Below are 16,123 nucleotides of genomic sequence, written 5' to 3' on the forward strand. Positions count from 1 at the left end.
AGAAAAAAGGAGCGATATTCCCAGGGCCAGAAACCAGGCAGATAAACATGGAGACAGCAAAAAAGTAACACACACACACACACACACACACACACACACACACACACATACACAAAAGGTAAAAAGCCCATGACAAAATGCAGATAAAGAGAAATAGATTAAAGAGCTCAAATAAGGCTGAGCATTCATAACTAATAAGTCCATGTCATGATTTGGGAGATGTTTGGTGGCCTAAAAGAAAAAACCTAGTACAAGATGCTATCATATAGATCAGTGGTAGAATGCTGGCCTAGAATGTTAGAAGCCTTGGGTTTACTCCTCAGTCCTGGGGAGGGGGAGGTGTTGTGTTCTATTTCCTTTTAATTTCATATTAGTATATACTTATCTCTGTTTTGTAATATATATGTTTAGTTATACAGGTATATGATTTAGAAATATATAATATTTAATATGTATGTATATAATACTAGAGAGTTATGCTCATTTTTATGGATAAAGTGTGCTTCCCGGAGGATTTGGGGACTACAGTACAAGATGCTATCATAGGAAACAACAAATTTGACTTCTTAAAACATGGACACTTCTCTGGGCATGGGTGCACATGCCTTTAATCCAAGCACTTGGGAGGCAGAGGTAGGCAAATCTCTGAGTTTGAAACCTGCCTGGTTTACAGAGTGAGTTTCAAGAAAGCCAGGGCTACACAGAGAAACCCTGTCTCAAAACAAACTAGAAAAAAATTTCATTCTAATGACTGTTCATTATAATTCTTGGAAAATAAATGGGCTCCTGTGCCATGGTTACTCAGTTGAGGGCCCCATGACACTCCACCCCACTCCTTTCTGTGAGGGAAGGGAAACAGTCAATAGGCCCACTGAAAGGTTAGCACCATGCTATCACTTTGTAGCAAAACAGAGGCAGAACAATGATGCAAAGCCCCGAGCCACTAGCCCATATCTCTCTCTGGATTAAAGGTAAGACCTGAGGTGCATCTTCCATCACTTGTGAGTCAATCTCCCTTCCTCATTGCTATCTGACGTGTCCCAGGGAGTCCATGTTTTTTTGTGGTCCCAGAAGGGACTCAATATTATTGGTTTCATCTGGGCCCCTTTCCCTATTGGCCTAGCACCATGGTTACTCTAGCACCATGAAAGATGGCAGACCAACATGTCCATTTCTCCAAGACAGCACTGACAACCCTTTCTCACTACAGCCCGTTCCTTACACCTGCAGTCTCCCTCTGGGTAGCTGCCTCTGCCTGGGATAGACCTCTTGTTGTCTATAGCAGCAGCCAGGCTGCCTCTGCAGCTCTTGCTGACACCTCCACCTTTGATGTGCCACTCCCAGGGCCTGTCACACCTGCTCTAGACCTTTAGCTGTTCTCAAAGTTATCTCCATACTCCCAGGGTGGACCCCGCCCAGCAAGCATGCCACCCCATATCACCTAGACTACCATCCCTAGATCCACCCCCACCGCCCAGGTGGCCTTACTTTAGTTACATGTCTCACTATCCTCTGCATGTTTTATGTCCCTGCCACTACCCCACAAGCCCTATAGGGACAGACCACCAAGCCAAAATTTCCTCAAAATTAACCCCACTCCCTTCACACAGTGTCACTTCAGCTCTTCAGTTGTTTGTCTCATTGCCCACTCCAGGGACAATGTTCTTCCCAAGCACATCTTTGGTTTTGTCTGGTCGTAGCTATCTGCCAAGTGTTGACAGAAAAAAAAAAATCTACCCCTCTGCTGCTCTGATGGCAAACCCAGGTACACTTTCACCAACTTCACTCTGTGGAACCAAGGAATTCATTGGGTTTACTTACAAAGCAATGAGTGAGACATCACTTACAGGACTGTGGGCACTCCGCCCCCCAAAAGGCCACACTAGAATGTCTTTATATGGCAGAGGAAATGGTGTTCCCATAGCTGCCTAGACGGAGCCCCCTCCCCTAGTTCTGCTCCCCTTTATAGCCTCTAACCCCCTCCCAAGACCCCATTCTATGAACAGAATCGGGGCAGAATTGCATACAGCTGGTTGGTGGGAGCAGCTGGATACCTAGATGAGGGTCCCATGACCCAAAGTGACCTCTCCTATGAAGGAAGGCAAACAGTCAACAAGCTCAGTTAAGATGCTCTGTGGGGACACCTGGGCTTACTACTGTACAGTAGCCATCTTTTATCTTAGCCTATGTCATCACGTTCTGTGCATCTTCACAATCACATATGCTTACGAAATAAAGTCACTCATAAGGCTTTTAGTACCCAAGACCTCAACTAACAAAGGGGATCATTCCTGTGACAATGATTATCCTTACATCTATTAGATTAGTCACAGATATGAAGTGACTGAATTTCATAAGCTAAGTAAATAATCCTATAGGGCTATAGGCAGGAAACACCAGTCACTTATATTAGGAACAGGTAAAGCTGAGTTCAACCTTAATCACAGTAATAGTCCGTAGAAGAGCACAACAGGGTGATGTTTATGATCCAAAAGAGGAATTATTATTTTTATAACACATGGAACATCAAATATGCTCTATTAGCATATTTTGTTGTAGATAATAGGTTTGATAGATACATTTTCTTGATATTTTTTGTTTTTTAAATTTATTTTACATACCAACCACAGTTTCCCCTCCCTCCTCTTCTCCGGTTCCCTCCCTCCACCCCTGTTCTATGCCCCCATCTCCTTTCAGAAGGGGTAAGGTCTACCATGGAAGTCAACAAAGTTGAGGCAGGACCAAGTTCCTCCCCCATGTCAAGGCTGGGTGAGGCATCCCACCATAGGGAATAGGTTCCAAAGAGCTGGCTCATGAATCAGGGACTGGCCCTGGTCCCATTGCTAGGGGCCACACAAACAGACCAAGCTACATAACTGTCATCCATATCCAGAGGGCCTAGGTTGGTTCCATGCAGGCTCCCTAGCTGTTGGTCCTGAGTCTGGGAACTCCTACAAGCTCAGGTCAGTTGTCTCTGTGGACTTTCCCATCATGATCTTGACACCCCTTGGTCATATAATCCTCCTCCCTCTCTTCAACTGGATTCCTGGAGCTTGGCCCTGTGCTTGGCTGTAGATATCCAAATCTGCTTCTATCAGTTTCTGGATGAAGGCTCTATGATGACCAATCTGATTACAGGGGAAGGCCAGTTCAGGTACCCTCTCCACTATTGCTAGAAGTCGTAGTTGAGGTCATCCTTGTGGGCTCCTGGGAGTTTTCCTGGCACCAGGTTCTCCCTAACCCCATAATGGTTCCCTCTATCAAATTATCTCTTTTATTCTCCCCTTCTGTCCTACCCACAACTTGACCCACCTGATACCTCATGTTACTATCTCCCTATTTTCTCCCATCCCCAGTCTACCCAGGAGATATCTATTTCCTCTTCCCAGGGAGATCTATGTGTCCCTCTTAGGGTCCCCCTTGTTACCTAGCTTCTCTGGAGCTGTGGGTTGTGTCCTGTTATCCTTTACTTTACATCTAATATCCACTTATGAGTGAGTACATACTGTGTTTGTCTTTCTGGATCTGGGTTACTCAGCATGATTTTTTTCTAGTTCCAGCCATTTGCCTGAAAATTTCATGATGTAATTGCCCCTCCACTGAGAAATATTACACTGAGTCATCACTACTTGACATCCCCTCACCCTGTACAGGCTCCTAGTTTTTGCTCTCACCGAAGTAGTCCTCTAACACAGGGATGGGGTCAGACTGGTACCCTGTGCTGAGCTATTCCCTTGAATGAATGTCTCCTTAGGTTCTAAGGCTCCATACTGGGCTACATTATGACATGGAAATCCACCTCAGTTTGTTTGGCAGATAATCTTCCTTGTTCAACTATGTGGGTCCTAATTTATGTTATCTGTAATTGTTTTGCCCTCATTTCTAGACTTACGTGGTTTGAGATTTCATGATGAGTTATGGTTTCTGTACTTTTCAATTTTTCATCCTGGGTTTCTTCATTGACTGGATCAGGTAATTATCAAAAAGTGTTTTAATATAAACTTATAAATGTTTGCAACTGACTTTTAAAATGAGAGAGAGTATCTATGTAGAGGTGCATATGCACATGTATATAGACTCTAGAGATCAATTCTAGATGTCTCCATCTTATTTTTTGATATAGCATGTCTCATTGAACTTGGAGATCACTGATTTGGCTAGAATGACTGGCCAGCAGGCTCCCGGGATCCTCCTGTCTCTGCCTCTGTAGTGCTGGGTACCTAGCTTTTTACATGGGTTTGGGGATCAAAACTCAAATCCTCATGCTTACAATAGGAGCTCTTTACTATCTGAGCTACGTCCCCAGCCCTCATACTGTGTTTTGATTGCCTTTAGACACAAGTGGAAATTTAGCTGGATATGAAACTGTTGGGTCATAGGTGCCCCTCAGCCAAAGAATGAATAAAGAAAATGAGGTACATTTACACAATGGTGTACTGCTCAGTGGTAAAAATGACATCTTGAAATCTGAAGGCATAATGACAGAATTAGAAAAAGCCATCCTGAATGAGGTAACCCATATCCAGAAAGACAAATATAGTATACACTCACTCATAGGTGGATATTAGACATAAATCAAAGGACAACCAGCCTACAGAGAACCTAGGTAACAAAGAGGACCCTAAGAGAGACATACATGGATCTTCCTAGGAAGGGGAAAAAGACAAGATCTCTTGAATAAATTGGGAGCATGGTGGGCATGAGGGGAGGTGGAAGAGGAGTGGGGGAAATGTATAGCTCAATTTTAAAAAGGCAAAACAATTTTTAAATCACCAGATAAGTTTTTCTCCTTGATTATTATGGATAACTACATGGAGGGGGGAAGCCAACATTAAAATATACCTAAGGTATTGTTTGATACACATGTATAGAAATGCAAGGTATATCATGTTATTTCCATTAATTCCTTCCAACTTTATCTTGTTTTCCTAATGCATAATTTTAGGTGTACCAGTGTGGAAATTTGTTATAAGCGGTTAAAAACTACTCCAAGGGTATGGAAAAACAGACTGCACATATGGAACCTGAGCCCTCTTAGGCCACCTCAGCTTGCCATGTCGTGTCACCTTGTTCCTTGCCACTGCTAATAGGCACACAGAGCTTAGTCACTGAGCTGACTTTCAGAATTTCACAGCTGAATGTTAAAGCAACTTTTAAATTAATTTGATTTCACACTTGTTATTTTCTTTTTTTCTTTTTGTGGTAGAAGGCACCAAACCCAAGGCCTGTACATGCTAGACAAGCATTCTACCACTAAGCCACATCCCAAGCCCCCACATTAGTATGTCATGCTACCTTGCCACTAGCACACAGATATAGCCTGGAGGCTGCGTCAAGCTTGGGTTGCTTCATTTCCTGCCTTCTCGGAAGCCAAAGTTGCAAGAGCTACTGCTAAGGAAGCTGGTGCCACATTAAAGGCACACACATTAGAATCTAGATATAGGATAGCCAGAAGGGCACTTATCTAAATGTCATAGGCAAGAATGACCTATTTTCCTAGCTCTTACTCATCCTCTGGAAGGGAGGCCTCTCTTCAGTCTGTGGGACATTTTTGCATGCTTTTATTCTATAGCCAACTGAAAGGTGCTTCTAGGACATGGGGGGAAAGATTCACTGGATCAAAATAAAGTCTTATGGGCTCAGAGATTTTAACTGGTAGGAGAACCACCAACTCACTTTGTTTCTGTAGTTGTCCCAAACTAATCTACACTGGAGCTGATCAGAAAGAGTTTAGAAAATTTTTAACCTACGATGAAACAAACAGACCCAAAACGGTTTAATAACATAGGAGAATATACAAAGGTGTATTAGTGAGAGTTCTCCAGAGTAGCAACTTGTAAGCTACATCCTTTTATATGGAGAGATATATAGATATAAATGTGACAGGCATGTATTAGAGTTAATTATAGGCTGCAGTCCAGATAACCCAACAGTGGCTACTTATAAACAGAAAGTCCAGAATGCAGTAGTTATTGAGTTCATGAGGCTGGATGTCTCAGGTAGTCTTTAGTATATACTGAAATCCTAAAGAACTAGGCTCTAATGTCAGAGAAGACATGGGCTTGATAGCAGGAGCAAGCAGGCAAAGATCTAGGCTTCCTTCTTCCCTGCTCTTTATATAGGCTGCCAGCAGAAGGTGGGGCTCCGATTAGATGTGGGTCTTCTCACTTCAAAGATCCCAATTAGAAGTGAATCTTCCCACTTCATATTATTTAATTAAGCAAAAATCTCTTACAGGTGTGTTCAGCCATGTTTGAGTTTTAGTTAATTCCAGCGGTAGCCAAGCTGACAACCAAAAATAGCTGTCACACTGGGTATCTTTCTTAGGAAAGGAGCTGTATTTGTTGTGAGGCTATGTTCTCTGTATGTTTTTTAAGATAAAAGACATCCCTTGTACAATGAAATATAGGTAGTAGACACTGGGCAGGTTGCTTCTGGGGTCCTCATCCAGCAAAGTGCAAAGTAGGCAACCTTGCCTTTGTCCTGTGAAACTGCTTTTTTAGTGCTTTCTCTAATGTGGTAAGAATACACACAATCTAGAATTTGACCTTTTGGGCCATGTTTAAGTATATGGGTCAGTGATGTTAAGTATGTGTACATTGTGTTCAAGCTTCCCTACCACTCATTTCCCAAATTCTTATCATCTTGCCTGATCGTAAGTCTCTACCTATTAGACCACTCCCCACCCCTCCTTGCCTCCAGTCCCCCACCATCATTTGGCTATCCACCTCTGTGGATTATTTTACTTAGAGTAACACCCTCCAGTTCATCCCTGTTGGAACATATGTTAGAATTCAGGGTCTTCTTTTTTAGGACTAATACCCCATTGTCTATATCTAACACATTTTGCTTACCCATGCATCTGTTGGTAGACAGTTGTGTTGTCTCTGTCTTTTCACTATTGAGAATAATCCTGGTTTAGACACAGATGCATGGGTACTCTTTTTAAAATTGGATAATAATTTATATACAATAAAATGTATGGATTTCTTTCTTATTCTAATTTGTTGGAGACAAGGTTTTAGATAGCCAAGCCTGGACTTGAACTCTTAATCCTCCTGCCTCTGCTTTTCCAGGCCTGTGTTGCCATGCCTAACTAAAACACACACATATGCAGTTTGATGAGCTTTGACACACATATATTGATCAATTTAACTGCCACCCAGATTACAATACAAAATATCTAAATTATCCTAGAAAGCTCCTCTGCACCTCTTTAAATCAATATTCTCTTTCAAACAACCACTGTTCTGACTTTTATCACCGTGGATCAGTTAACTTGCTGACTTGGTACAGATGGAATTACAGCAGCATGGATGTACTTGCTTGTGTCTGGTTTCTTGGACTCTTTAATGTTTTTTTTTTTTATTCATCTTGATGCTTATAATTCGCTCCTTTTCATTGTACACCATTTAAAAAAACTCAGTCTCATTTGGTTGGCTTCAGGGTGAAGGATATTATGAATAAACTATACAAACTGTGTGTGTGTATATATATGTGGTGTGTATGGTGTGTGTATGTGTGTGTGCATGTATATTGCTGCTGATTAAACCTAAGCACAAGCTCTACCACTAAGCTACATCCCCAAACATTCTTGTAGATCTCTTTTTTAGATGTATTTATTTTATTTTCTATGTATGAATGTTTTGCCTGCATGTATGTATGTGTACCATGTATATGCCTGGTGCCAGTGGAAGTCAGAAGAGGGCCTAACGTAGTTTTAAAAAAATAATTTATTTTATGCATATTGAATGTTGCTTACATGTATGTCTGTAACAGCTGTGAGCCATTGCTGGCAATTGATCTCTGATCCTCTGGAATAGCAGTCAGTCCTCTTAACTACTGAACCTAAAGTAGTTTTAAATATTTATTTTATTAATTTTAAATTATGTGTGTGCACACACATGGCATGCCCATGGAAGTCAAAGGCATTGGATTCCCTGGAGTTGGAGTTACAGGCAGTTGTGAGCCATTTGACATGGGTGCTGGGAATTGCACTTGGGACTTCTGAACAATACTACATTCTCAAAGTAGCACATGTTACAACTGTGAATGAATGCTAAGAGAGTTCACTTTTGAAAGCCCGAAATAAAGGAATATCAAATGTTTATTTGGCAATAAGGGAGAGAGCCACCTCGGTCTTCTGCCCAGGTGTGCTGGAAGCTTCGATCAGATCTCGGACCACAACCAAAGAGAAAGAGAGCATACTTCTTTCTGCTTATCAGTCCATACATAGCACCTCAGACCACACTGTAAGAGCCTGTAACCCAAAAGCTAATGGCTGAATGAATTCCCACAATATACAACCATGAAGCCTCCTCCCTATCCTTTTTATCCTTTTTTTTTTTTTTTGAGGGAGAGAGAGAGGATCTCACTTGTTGTCAAGGATGATCTTGAACCTCAGATCCTCCTGCTTTTACATCCTTACATCCTAAATTCTAAGGTTACCACCATTTACCACCCACCATGCCTAGATTTAAGCAGCACTGGGGCTCAAACCCAGAGTTCCATGTATAATACACAAGCACTCTGCTAACCCAGCTACATCCCTACCACTCCAAAGGGTTTTTGCTTTTATCCTTTTATTCCCTTCTCTCCCTATTATGCATGAGACTCTCAATTTTTTCCCACAGTTCACAATTTGATATTGTTAGTTTTTAGAATTTTAACTAGTCTAGTGTATGTGTGGTTATTCCTGTGCAAATTGTTATCAGTTTCCCTAATCAATTAAAAAAAATCTAGTGGATTTGCTAGAAAAGAACTCTTTGGACAGAAGCCAAAGAATCACAAATTAGTTTAAGTGAAGACCAGAACTTGTCTCCTCAACCAAACCATGAAGACTAGAGGAGACACAGAGCCACCAGGCTCACTCTCTCAGATCTCTCTCTCACACACACACACACACACACACACACACACACACACACACACACTCTCACACACACCCACACACTCTCTCTCACACACCCACACCCACGCATTCTCACACACAAACACACACACATACACACTCACTCTCTCACATACACTCAACACTCTCTCTTACACACCCACACCCATGCATTCTCTCTCTCTCTCACACACACACTCACATACACTCACTCTCACACACACAATCTGTCTCTCTCACACCCACACCCACATCCTCTCTCTCTCTCTCTCTCTCTCTCACACACACACACACACACACACACACACAAATAAATATTTAGAGAAAACAAACCAGGGAGAATGGCTACTGTTTTGCAACATTTGGTGGGGGAGGGGAGCTTTGATTCCACTGGGGTTTTAGGTTTCAAGAAGGTGACCTCTAATTCTAATGTTCAAGGTTCCGTTGAACAAGGACACATTTGACAGAGCCATAGCTTCATGATTTGGGTCCTGTTACCTCCCAGCTTCTAGCTTTCTCAAAAGTGTTAATGAAAATTCTAAGATGAAGCTTTCCTGTTGTCTGATAGTTTGGTGTTTTCAAAATCTTTTCCATTCTTGAAACACAGTCACTTGCAGCATCCTGATAAGGTAGTCCAATCATTTTGTCAGCAAGTAAACTGGCTCCCTTTTAAGAAACGTAATTCTACCTCCTATTGCCGCCTCTACTCATTATCAACCATGGTGGCTACTAGGAATTAAGAAAGAGAAGAACAGCCATAGTGGTCAGAAAGTCAGATTTGTTATTTGAGCTGGGGTGATGCTATGTTACATAGTCTGGGCTTGAACTCGATTCTTCTGTCTCAACTTCCTGAGTGCAGGGATTACAGGTGGGCACCACCATCCTCAGATCTATTTTATTTTTTTTCTTCATGAGCTTTTTTAAAGGAGAGGGTAATATCTATAGCCGGTTATCCCTTAAGGGACAAAACAAGACTGACAGAAATGCTCATCTTTAATAAAAATTTCAATTTCATAGCATAGAACGAAGTTATTTAATTTCAGCATATAGGTAAGTGTTCATGTCATCCTCTCCTCAACAAAGCACTTTATCTAGAATACTTTTTTGCTGGGAAGGGACACCCTCATGGTTACAGTGTTGAAAGCCTCCAAGGTTCTAATTCATTTGACCTGTGTTTTCTTCGCTTTCATATGCCCACGTAGAGGCTGTGCTTAATCAAGAGCTACTCTGTGGATGGGAGACCTTGTAGGACACAACTAAGGACCAAGAAAATAATAAAGACAAGAGCTGGGGAGCAGAGTGGGAAGCAACATTGGAGATTTGGCTGGAACATCAGCTGCCCTCTGGAAACTTGCTACAATTTCTGCCAGACTTGTTTTATCTTTGGTTGCACCAGTTTCCCTATTTTTTAATCTGGATTCATTATCTGTTCTTTCCTCTCTTTGAGGATTTCCCATTTGCAATGAGCAATGAGGTAATTACTTCCTACATGATACTTTTGCAAGTCTTCTGCCCCGCTCTGTGAGCAGGGTCTCTGCTGATGCTCTGGCTTTTGTGCAGGCTTGTAGTCTGTGGGTAGCTGCTATCTCCAGGGCTCCAAGCATCAGTTTTCTCCCAGACCTGTGACAGAGAGGTGGCTGCAGATTGTCCCCATAAATAGCATCAGTTTCTTCACCTTCTGGTGCTTCAGCTTGTCCTCTTGAGACACAATCCAGCTGGCTGGGTATGAATATGCTTTATGCCAACTGAGTCTCACCAAGCATTTTCATCAAAGTTGGAGGCAGATATTGTTGCCTGCCAAAATATCATTAGTAACTGAACTTTTTAATTTACTTATTTTTTTTGGTGCGTGTGGTGAAAGGGTTGTAAGTTGCACTCTGGGATCTATATGTAACAGAACACAGTTCTGATTTCTTGTCATTTTTTTCTTTAATGGGAAAATGTCTTTGACTCTGGGTATGCAAGAGAATAAACACATGACCATCTGAATTTGTTGCTAGAATCTAGGGCTAGTCTCTGGCAAACCTATAAAATAAATATAAGATATAACTGGAGTCATAACTTAGTTGCATTGAGTCTAAACAGCAAAGTCATATGCAAAAGAAATCCAGATCCACTCCTATAAAATCTTTAAACACTAAGTGTGTTAAATATTCACTGTAGTTACCTTTGCGGTATCAAGAAGGAAGCTCTGGGGCACTGAGATGGCTCAGTGGTTAAAGCCACCATGACTAGCTATGTTAACCATTCTAAAAACCATGACCCAATGTCATTTAGTATACTCAAGACTATTTCTACCGAGTTCTGCAAAGTTTTATCATCTGTAAAGGAAAACATACTTAGCAGTGTTCCTTTATCTCTGGTTTCATTTTCAATAGTTTTTGTTACCATAGTGAAGAAAGATACAAAAATATGAGACAGAAAAATTCTAGAAATAAGCAATTCAAATGTTTTAAATTGCATGCCATCCTGAGAAATATGAGAAATATGATGGAATCCTACAGTGTCCTGCTCTGACCAGCCTAGAACATGAATTATACTTTGTCTAGTTTCCATATTGTATATTCTACCTACCTATGAGTCAATTGATGGCCACCTGGGTTATTGGATCCACTGTTACAGTATTACAATGATTGGGTTCAATTAACTTTTATTTTATTTTGTAGTGGTCTCAGAGCATGAGAGTAGGGACAATGGCAAAATATTTTTGTGAGGGAAGGAAAAAACAAAACCAAAAAACCATCCAAATGCTAGTCTTTCCAGCCCCAAGGTGCTCACAACAATCGTCCTTTCAATGGGTGGATTACCACCTGCTCATGCAGCCCCTTCAGGTCAGATCCCTTTCTGCCTCCAAGTTCTCAGCTTTGCAAAGTAGGCTTCGGGGAAGGAAACCCTGTTCACACAGTCTCTCATCCTCATGGGACTTTTTCTGTGGGAGATTCCAAGAAGTGAAATTTGCTGGGTTCAAATCAGATGCTTTCTGTCTGGGGAGGTTCCTCTGTAGATAAAGTGCTTGTCTTGTAAACAAGAGAGCCTGAGTTCAGATCCCCAGAATGTTTATAACAGCTGGGTACAGTGGCATACACATCTTTAGTTTTGGAAGAGGCTGAGATGGGGATTCTGGAGTTTATCTATGGTTTTAGGAACCTACCAGGAGTCTTAAGATCTATCTCTCAGTCCGGCAATGGTGTCACATGCCTTTAATCCCAGCACTTGTGAGTTAGGGACCAGCCTGGTCTACAAGAGCTAGTTCCAGGACAGTCTCCAAAGCCACAGAGAAACCCTGTCTCAAAAAACAAACAAGCAACAAACAAACAAACAAAAACCCAAACCAAACCAAACAAACAAAAAACAACACCCCCACAAAAAAAAACCTTAAAAACAAGGAGGACTATTGAACCATTGAGCTGTCAATCTTCATGACCCACTGAACCTGGTTTTGTTTGTAATTACATTGGTTCAATCCTAATAGATAACTAGAATGAGCACTATCACTTGACAGTAATCTGGAGCTGAGGATGGAACCCAGGGCCTTGAACTTACCAGGCAGGTGCTCTACCACCTAGCTAAATTCCCAAACCATACATTTTTGCCCCCCTACCTGTTATCTAGCCTTTTCGGAGGTTCTCTTACATAGAGCTCCACTCCTTTTCTAGACAATAGGCAGCCAAGCCAATGATCTACTTTAAAAACATCACACAAGTTCTGTTTGCCCCATCCACATAAGTAGCCCATGGCAACCAAACTCTTAGTATCTTACCTTGTTCTGTGCTCTCTACCTGCTTTCAGGGCTCTAGCTCCTATGCAGTCCATTAAATCCTCTCTGGGGTCAAAGGACTTTGAGGAATGCTGTCTTCAAAGCATAACAACCAGTATTTCTTCATCAGAAGCAGTCAAGACTACTTGCAAGGATCCCTCAAGATCCAGCCTGTTGATGTGCCAGCATGGAGATGTGGAGGGAGAGAGAGCACAAAGGGTCATGAGATCCTCACCTAAGATTCACAACTCCCCAGGGCTTCTCCTGCTCATGTGCAGGTAATTCTGCCCCAGCTGCTCATGGTCTCATGGTCTCAGAGCTGCTTGTGTAATTTGAGTAGGGAAGGTTGGGCTGGAGAGATGGCTCAGCAGTTAAGAGCACGCGGCTTCTCTCCAAAGGACCTGGGTACAATTCCCAGGACCCATATGGCAGTTCACAATTGTCTGTAACTCCAGTTCCAGAGGACTCCACACTCTCACAAAGACATATGTGTAGGCAAAACACTAGTGCTCTCTCTCTCTCTCTCTCTCTCTCTCTATATATATATATATATATATATATATATATATATATATATATAGTAAGTTTTTTAAAAGCATGGAAACTTATCTGAAAGAAGGACTCCTCCATTTACACAGTTTTGGGGAAATCATTATCCACAGGGCTGAGACTTGGTGTATAGGTATTTTAAGGTTACCACGGACACTATCATCAACTACTCATCCATGCTCCATAATTAAGCCCATTAAACTGTTTCACCAAGATTTAGGGGTAAGTAGCTGTTTGCTCACACTTCTCCACAAAAAGATCACACATGATAAGACCCCATCCCTAGATATCAGCAGTCACATTCTCAAGCCTCTTGGAGTATTTGCTTTTTCTTTTTAAAAAATTATTTTTAGATTTATTTATGTGTGTGCATGTTTTGCCTGCATGTATGTATGTGCATCATGTGCTTGCTTGTTGCCCTTGGAGATCAGAAGAGGGTGTCAAATCCCTTGGAGCAGCAATTATAGACAGTTGAGAGCTGCCGCGTAGTTGCTAGGAATTGAACCTCAAGAGGAGCAGGTGCTCTGACTGCTGAGCCATCTTTCTAGCTCATTTCCTTCTTTCCCACAACATAGTATTTTTATTAATTCTTTGGTAATTTCATATCATGCACCCTAATCACACTCACTTTCCCAGTCCTTTCATGTCTACTCCCCCCATTACTGATGCAAATAGAAAATGATGATGATGATGATGATGATGATGATGATAATAATAATCCAAGTCCAATTTGTATCATCCATATACTCACTGGAGCATGGTCAAACTCTCAGTTTGATCCTAAATAGAACTGAGACTTTCCCCTCCCAAACCTTCACCGGAAGCCATCAATTGTGGTTGAGCTAACTTCAACATCCTTATCACACCTTTAAAGAGTTCTCTTCAATGGCTTCTCCTTTTCTTTTTTCTTTTTCTTCTTTCTTTCTTTCTTTCTTCCTTCCTTCCTTCCTTCCTTTCTTTCTTTCTTTCTTTCTTTCTTTCTTTCTTTCTTTCTTTCTTTCTTTTTAATGGGAGAAGACTCTTTAGAATGCTGGAGCCCTTTCCTAATGGTGCATTTTACCCACTAGGCAGATAGAGCGAGGACAGGGAGCTTTTTTGGAAAGGAAGAACCCTGTCCTGGTTACTCTTTATCTTGATTAATGTGTGTGTGTGTGTGTGTGTGTGTGTTTCTTTTTGTTGTTGTTGTTTTTAAGAGAGTTTGAAGTTTCTAGAGGAAGGTGACAAACATGATCCTAGGTGCCAGTTACTTAATCTCTTAGAATCTGTACTCTCACCTGAAAAATGAGAATAATTCAGCCCTCCAAGGGTTGTGTTTCAGTAAGTTGCAGCCCTAAGAAACTGGTTCTGGTAGTAAATGCATTCAGTACCAGGATAATGGCTAGCTGAAGCATGGCTCTCATAGAGTACTTGCCTGGCATGCATAAGGTTTGGCTCGACCCAAAAGAAAGAACAATAAATAAGCAAAATTAGTTTCTCTGTAAGTGGCCTGAGATGATCTGCAAAGAAAACTTCACTATTTACTTGACTTGGAAAAGCCCACAAAAGCATGCATATCTAGAGGTCCAAATTATTCCTGCATGGGAAAAAAAAAAGATACCTAAGAAGAAACAAAACCTTATGGTATAGCATATGATACTTAGATTTCTATTGCTGTGACAAACAACTGAGTTTAAATCAGCCTAAATGGAGGAATGTTTTACCTGGGCTCACGATTTCAGTCCCTGGTTGACTGGGCCCTTGCTCTGGGCCAGTGGTGGTATAGGAGGTAATAATGGGAGCATATGGCAGGGGCTCTCTCTTCAGCTCTTGGCTACTGGGAACAAGAGGAGAAGAGACCAGTGTCCTCATATCCCCTTCTAGGACAAGGCCTCAGTGACCTAACTTTCTTCCACTGTGTCCTCCTCCTAAAGTCTCTCTCAGTTCCCTGTAGCGATCAGTCTGGTGACCAAGCCTTAACACATGGGATGCTATTTATGACCCAAACTGTGACAGCACACCAATATATTCAGCTTAAAATAAACACAAAGAAGAGTAAAAAGACTGACTCATTCACAGATTTGCCAGAATGTTGGACGATCAACAGATTATATACACAGATAAGGACAATGTAAGTGGCCAAACCAAAGTCACCAGAGTCACTGAGTGCCACCTGCTGTGGCTTGTCCTGTCATCACCTCTGGCTCTGGAAGCCAAGTGTCCAGTTTAGTGCATTGCTCTAAAAACCATATTTCTGCCTTCTCCATCCCACCCCAGCTAGAAGTAGCCACAGACCATGCTTCGTTGTGTCACCAGCTCCCAAAGTAAATGCTGTCATGGGTTCATCTGTTTGACCAAGTGTAGACTACTCCGCCCTGCACAGGCAGAATAAAACCCGGTCTTTTCAGTTTGAGGAGTGGCAGAATGTCCTGCCTAAGACTCTTAAAGGGGTACGTTGCCTCAGTGGGGGAAGGGCTCAGATACTGAACAGCTAAGAACAGGACATATGTTTCCTTTTAAACTGGCAATTATCAAGATAAACTGTATGGAATGTATGTTGTAAACTAAACTGCCATGTAGGCCCTGGCTACTAGTGTTTTGCCCTTATGGTGCTTACTTCACTGCATTGTTCCATTTCTCCTGTCTGGCACTAAGTCACACTACTTCCAATCCAGGAAAGGTATTCTGGTAGAACTTATATGAAGAAGATGCTCTGCAGGTCCGTGTTTACAGATAGTCTCCTCAGATTCTGTTCCCTGATGTCTCCTTGACACAATTTTGATGTCCATTGTGGATCCAGGTGGCTCATGGGAAGTAGACACCATCCCTGCCCTAGCAAAGGCTATAGGTGTCTTCTCCCTAGCCACAGTAATTGGTTCATGGGTAGGCATGAGACCCAAGTTTCTCCAGTCTGAGTGAAACCAGATATTTGGCTACCCTAAGGGCATGAT

The sequence above is a fragment of the Phodopus roborovskii genome, unplaced genomic scaffold (genome assembly GCF_943737965.1).
Source record: "Phodopus roborovskii unplaced genomic scaffold, PHOROB, whole genome shotgun sequence".
NCBI classification, from domain to species: domain Eukaryota; kingdom Metazoa; phylum Chordata; class Mammalia; order Rodentia; family Cricetidae; genus Phodopus; species Phodopus roborovskii.